The 7,445-nt window shown below is 39.4% G+C and overlaps 1 pseudogene; it reads right to left on the reverse strand.

Annotated features, from left to right (window-relative positions):
• Positions 1-3,500: 3,500 nt before the first annotated feature.
• Positions 3,501-5,608, reverse strand: LOC101586651 (annotated as a pseudogene).
• Between the last annotated feature and the right edge of the window lie 1,837 nt (positions 5,609-7,445).

Here is a 7,445-nt window from a genome sequence, read left to right on the forward strand (position 1 = left end):
TGCAAAGATGACAGTGTCTTGTGTAGTAAATCTTCAAAATGTTGGACTATTTGGGATAAGCTTTAATGCTGGTATAAAAGAAGAAAGGTTAAAATGACTATATAGAGTTGGGGAACTGTGAAAACATAAAGATAAGATGTGATTCACAGAGTGCTTAGACTGGGCCTGATTTGTCATTTATTTGAAGAAAATTTCACAGAAACAATTGCCTTTGCATAATTTTGAAATCTCTGCTGATATAAATTATATTTTCCAATCTCTCCCATGCCCACCTATCTTAAGTCTAACATGTCAGTGGAAACACCCTATTCTAATAACTTTTAAGCTCTAAGGCAGAATGTTACCTCTTAATAACTTTGTTCCTAATTTATGTTCCCACATTTGAGTGAAAAATAGCAAAGCCCAAGCTCCTTCATTTATTCTAGTAATGTCTGACGTATTATACCCTTTGCATCTCCAACATTTTATATGAGATTTCAATTGATTTCTTTTTGCCTTTTCTTTTGATTTTAGTCAGCCTCACTTTATTTAAAGGTACAAACTTTATATCCAGTTTTTCACTTAAGAATATATTTGCTCCACTTCTGTGCCTTTGCTCATTTAGGTGTCACAACACCAATATTTTAAAGTGATTTTGTTCAAATTAATCAGTTTCTCAAGCAGAACTGCAGATTTTCTGAGTTTGTGCTCTTCAAGAATAGACAATTTATTCATGCTTCTTTTTCCAGCCTCTCTCTTGATGGCAGTTCTCTAAACCAATTTAATTATAATATTTCAAATTTTAACTGTCAGATATTTATTTAAAAAGTAGGGTATATAGAAAGAATAAGAAAAGCTACTAACAAACGAGTGTTGTCAGCTTACTTTCTGACAAGTTGTGAGGGGATAGTTCCTCTTATTTATCCATCATGATCATGCACACAAGTATCAGTAGCCAATAGCAAAGAAAATAATGGTGTTAACCTGTAGCAATTATGTGTTAAAAAATTAACTCCACATTAAAATAGTAACTTATTTGTTTTTACAATAGTTCTGAGGTCCAAGTGTATTGCCACCCACTTTCTATTCAGAATCTAAATAATGTCATTGGACATTTAAAAACATGTCTACAATGAAGGGATTTCAGTAGTACCTCTCCAGTCACATGAGCAAGGGTGACATTTGCCTATGAAGACAGGAAGTGAAATGAGTTTCTAATAAGAAACAGGAAGTGAAAGAAAAAGCATGGGACCTAAGAAGTTGAATTTCATAGAAACAATCTCCATGCCTATACTACATAACTCAATAAATGTCCTACAGTATTATTGTGTTTGATTACCAATTACTCTTTCTGCAAAAAGAAATATGTAACAGGGCTGGGAAGGACCTATTCAGGCATCCCTCTGCATGATAAGAAGCAGAAGAAATTACTTCGGCATGAGACCAGAACAAGTCCTTCAGCAATGGGGCATACTACTGTTCAACTGCAAAATCTTCCCTAGTCCTCTGTCTCTCTTTATTTAGTTGTGTTTCTCAGACTGCATCAATACTTGAGTGTGACTGTGAGTGATCCTTTAAGACAAATAAAATAAGCCACCCTAAGATTTAGGGGTTTAAAATAGTAACTCTGTACCATCTGTTAAGAGGCTATAGGTTAACTGCCCGTTTTGAAGCATTCATTCATCTTGAGTCACTTGGTGGGTCAACTACAGGCTGGTTAGCCTAGACTGGCCTCAGATGGGATGACATTGATCTCCCAGGCATCTGCCTGGTCTCTGCATCAGAATAGTGTAGGGTTGTCCTCAAAAAGTTGTGTCTATGCACTAGATTTCCTCTTGCTTTAATGACCGAAACAAATCACTCAACAATCCTATCTTCACAACAGGAATATAACATCATATACAGTTATACAAGAAAATAACTCAGTGATCCCATTCATTGGTGCTACGAATGCAATGCAATCAAGAGAAGTTATGTATCAAGAGAGTCATGATATCGTCTTAATTCTTGTATCATGGCCATAGAACTTCATATGGAAATGGCAATATTCTATAGCTACATTTCAAATTTTAATAGCTTGTAGTATACTGATCACTGTTCGCAGTATTTCACCTTAAATCAAGAAGTAAAAATTTGCCTGGGAATTCACTATAATAGTTCAAAATGTTCCATCGATTTGGTATATTCAAGGTATTCCTATGCCTTACTGTGAACCAATTTAAATTCATTAAGTCCAGCTCAGCCAGTTTGTTCTTCCGGGGACTTTTCAGTCACCTACAGAAATAGACGAGGCAATAAGTTTCCTCCTTGTAGCCCTGCTGAAAATGTGTAATGAAGTCAAATTTCAAACCTAAATCCAGCCAGAAGCACAGCTGCAATCCTAGTACTTGGGAAGGAGGTTAAGGCAAGAGGATCGCTGGAAAGTTTGAGGCCAGCCCAAGATATTTAATCAAATTCAAGGCCAGCGTATGTCACATTGTGAGAACTTGTCTGACAAAAACAAAAACAAACAAGTAAAAATCCAAAACAAAACAAAATAAAAAATCTAAGTCTGTCTCACCTATAGACTTTTGTTAGTAAATAGGTCAGAGGGGCCACACACCCTTCACAGCAGCCTGGATAAAAGCCTCGTGTACACGCTAGAGGGATTTCTTGCACATTGTGGAGGTATAACAGACAAAGTAGCTCTTACTGAAAATGTACACTCTGCTGATTTGATAAGCATATGTACTGTGAGAAGACTGCACCACATCCTCACTTCATGCACTCCCCTTTGTGTGTCTCTGCGATGAGGATACTGTGGTGTCTTCTAGCAAATTGCAAGTATGCAGTAGATAATTATTAACTACGATCACAACACTGCACGATAGGTCTCTAGACCTTGTTTGCCACGGAACTTTGACCAGCACCTTCTCATACCCCTCTCTTTCAGACATCCCTCTATGTTTCTGTGTGTACATTTGACTGTCTTAGACTTCACATTTAAATTTCAAGATGCAATGCTTCTGTCTGATGCCTGGTTTATTTGACTTTGGGTGATGTCTCTCAAGTTCATCTGTGTTGACATAAGTGGAGGGATTTCCTTCTTTATTAACGGCTGGAAAATATTTTCATGATATGTACTGTATATAATATTTCTTTATCCATCATCTGTTGATAGGTTGATTCCTTTTCTTTTTTTTTTTTTTGGCCCTGGGCAATTTTAGTACTCATTCCCTAAACTTCAGCTGCCTCATGAATAGCACCTACTTCATGATGATGATTAAATACATTAATGCAAATAACAGTATGTGTCTGGGCCACACTGTACCCCCAACAAATGCCGGTGGTCAGCTGCCATTACTCACATGCCCATGTCTCCACAGGTATAGAAGGTTTAACAGAAAAATATGTTTTAACCTCAGGACATGAGCTGCCCAGTTTGTCCACGGTGTCCACATGTGTTCCATCCTGGACAGCTGCTAGGTGGCTTTCATCTGCAAAACTGAGAAAAGCCATCTGAGCTATGTGGGTAGAAGACATTAGCATTTAATCTTCCAACCTGACGACCTAGATGTATTCTTGTCAATGTAGAAGACTCTGTTGGGGGTGGCAGAGAAGCCAAGTCTGGCACCCTGGTTGTACTTCCAGCTCGCAGCCCTGTCGTAGTCCTGTTGCAACTTCTGCTGCAGGGTGTCAGCTGCCGCCTTACCTAGGGCCATGTTGGGCCTTGCAGTTATGCCAAGGGAGCAGCTGACCAAAAGGGACAGATTCTTAAAGCCACCTATAAGTTTGAGAAATTTCAGTTTCTGTTCCTTATTTTTAAAATCTGCAGTATCCCACTGGCTGAACTGGGTTCCCATCCACTCCCAGGGTTCAGATGCTTCTGTCTTGCATGATTCTTGATAAATCTCTTCTTGCAAGGCCTTTCACCTCACCTGGTTTATGTGCACCTCATCCATGTTGCCATTCCTCTCCATCACCATCTCCAGGTCTCTATCTGGCTCCTCTTTCTAAGGGTCTACTGTTACTTATGCTCTCTTTCTTCCTTTTCTTCCTTTTCTGAGCCAGCTCAACAACTGACCTTTCTTCCTTTTTCTTAGCCTTTGTTTTCTTCTTCACTGAAGCTTTAGGGTGATATCCTAGTGGGATGTACTTTAGAACCTCAGTTCTGACTGGCTTTCCTTTCCTTTCCTAGGATTGCTCTCCATAGACCTGCAGAGCTCAGAGTGGCCTGGGAGGGTATCTTCCTCCTGGTAGGCTTTCTTCTTCTTCACTTTCCTGCTGTGTTCTCTGGAGCTGCCCTGCTTTCCTTTCAGCCCCAAGGCTGCCTGCTCCTCAGCCCCCTTCTCCACCAAGCATCCATACATAGCATCTCCTGCCTCACAGATCCAAGAGTCCTGGACAGAACAAGCTGTGGTATCCTGGTCCTTTCTTTCCTTCTTGTGTTTTTTTGGCTTCTTGCCAACTCTGCTCACCACCTCACCCAGACTGAGGTCAGAGGAGGTCTTTATCTCTGAGACCTGTGGTGTGATCAAAGCCAAGGTCTTCCTCTTCTTTTTCTCCCCACTGAAGGACTCTGAGTGGTCAAAGGCCTGCTTCCCAGGGCTGGGTGACTCCTCTCTCTGTCTGGCTTGTGACATGGGCTCAGATTCTGGGAGCTCTTCCTAAAAGGTGCTATGGTCTTTCCTTTTCTTTTTTTTCTTCACAAAGGATATATGGGATGTCTGTTTTTGGCTTACAGTCCTAGAGGGGGATGTGACCCTCACAGGAGAATTATCAGCAAAATAATTCCCATCATTTACAATTTCATATTGAGTCTCTGGTTCTTTGACTACATCTTCCTCCTTCTTTTTCTCTGGAAGCCCAAGGTCCAGTCTACTTTCTGAGTCTTGGTGATCATTTCTGCAGGACAAACAACCCCACCTCCATGAGAGAGCTGATAAGTTGATTCCTGATCCTGGTTATTGTTAATAATGCCTCAGTGATCACAGTAGTGAGGCTATTTCTTGGAGATAGTGATTTCTTTTGGACATACAACCATGTTTTGTTTATTTTTTAACATATTTTGGTACAGGGCTGCACTATGTAGCTCAACCTCATAGTGATCCTCCCATTTTCAGCCTCCCCAGTGCTGAGATTACAGGTGTGCCCCACAACACTCAGACTTGGTCACTGGCTCAGTGCGCCTGGGATTGGAGCTGACACTGTATGTGGTACCAGGGTTCAAACTCTGGCTCCTGCACTTGCCTCAGCAGGCACTTAGTCTGCTGAGCTATTTTGCTGGTCCCATAACCATCTTTTAGATGGCTTAATATTGGTACTTGCTACAAACTATTCACTTAAGACAAATACAGCACGTTGCAACTAAACATAATGGACTCAGGTAACCTGTAATTCTTCCCTAATTGGATAAATACTGAATTGTTTATGGATCAGTCTTAGGAACATGAAAGTATTATTAACTGAGAAGAGCACAGAATGTTTTCCATTCTATACTCTTTCCATTCAAAGGAATCAAGGGTTCTTACCTATTTCGAGTCAATACCGATAACTTGAACATCATCAATGTCACCAAGGAAAATTTCTTTCTAAAATCCATAGTGACCATTACTATCCTCACTGAAGAAAACTAAGTTCTGGTATCCATTATGTGAATTAAAAAAAACCTGTCAGGGTTCTGATGTCATCGATGCTGGAATCACCCTTAGTGTGTGACCTTTCTTGGAGTCCTAACCACCTCTCTGGCAGGTGTACTGCACGTGAGAGCAGTTCCCTGTTCCAACAATCTAGATGAACATGAATGCACGTGTGTATATTTTCTTTTCATACTGAAATGTTTTAAGGAGCAAGCTATCTGACCTAATTTTAAGGTAAAATTTGTACTCATATATCTAGGCATAAACTGGAATCATGAAGACTATTACTGCTTTAACAAAAACCAGTTTTTTTGTTAAAGATTTTAACCCTTTTTGTTAAAGGTTAAAGGTTTTCTTGAAAAGTTTGTTTTTAAAATACTTGTGCCCATAAATCTGGCACATATAGTTTTTATTAATTAGAACTTTAAACTTTGATTTGTTTACTATGTGATCATTTTTATAAAGATTTTGTGGTGGAGTGCCAACTGATGGTCAACTTGTGACACCCAGCTGAGCTGAGCTAGCATAGTGCTGGGTGTGGGAGGCCACCTGAGGACTGATGCCAGCAGCAGAAGAGGCAAAACTAGAGAAGCTACTGAGAGGCTGTTAGGGAAGCTGTTGGCTGCTGTCAGAAGCTGTAAGGAGTTGTTGATTCCCTGGAGGAATTTGTTGTCCTGGCTTTCCTGGAGAACTCGGTTGTTCTTGTCAGAGGAAGAGCTTAGGACCTCATTGTTGCTGAGAATGGCTGGGATTCAGTTTGGGGGAGCTCTGATCCCTATCTTGAGCATCCCTTCCTGGCTCCAGAGGGGAAGATGGTGCACAACTCAGTCGCCTTGAGAAGCTTGTCACACGTGCTTTCATTATAGAACTCAGCTTTCCTCATTATTGGAGGAGCTCAGGATCTCAATGATGCTGAGGATGGCTGTGGTACTTTTTGAAGGAGCTCTGGTGCTCACCTTGAATGTTGCTTCCTGACTCCAGTTCAGATCCCTCAGCCAACTGCACAGATCCTTCATCAAACTGGCGTAGACGTTCTAGCTTCCACCACTGAACTTTGGGCCTTACCAGTGCAGATTTGTGAGGTAGGCTTATGAAAGACATTACTATGGGATCCAGGCCCTCAGTTGGGCCCTTTGGTTTCTAGTATGCGAACAGATTTTCTGCAATGTTTATATATAATTCATTAGAAAATAATCTTATGTGTCCTGTATTATAATGTTCTCCTTGCATGAATCCCTGAAACTACAACAAATTGCAAAGATAAATTGAGAAAAGATTTTTCTTTTTCTAAAGATTATATATTGTAGTACTTTCCTTTAAATATGTTATATTATATTAAACTTTTACATATTTATTTACCTCTTATTTTTCATCAATCAAAAACTATCTTGCCTAAAAGTCTTTTCATTGGTTGAAGATTTGCTATTCCATCTTTAAGGTTTTAATTTATTCATTTGGTGAACTGTTACTTTATGGATGACAGTTTATGACTGTTAAATTTACATCATGAGTATATATTTTAACAATAAAGCATGACAATTTAATTTGAATCATGTTTCATTCAGTAGGAACATAAACTTCTAGTAATTTATTAATATTATTCAGGAAGTTTACAGGATTGATATGATTTCTGAAGACTTATATGGTTGAGGCATTATTTTTGTACCTTCCTAGGAATAGTGATTTGATCATGATGAAATTTCTGGTTTAGTTCTCATTTTTTTTTTCTAGAGTCAGCTTTTTTACCAACCAGCACTTATTTTTAAGAGTAACTTGTGTTTCCTCACCTTATTATTATTGGATTATAATTGTGCTCTACCAATCCAAATGTGTGCCCAGTCCAGTTGG

The sequence above is a fragment of the Octodon degus genome, unplaced genomic scaffold, assembly GCF_000260255.1.
Source record: "Octodon degus isolate 3935 unplaced genomic scaffold, OctDeg1.0 scaffold00060, whole genome shotgun sequence".
Taxonomy (NCBI): Eukaryota; Metazoa; Chordata; class Mammalia; order Rodentia; family Octodontidae; genus Octodon; species Octodon degus.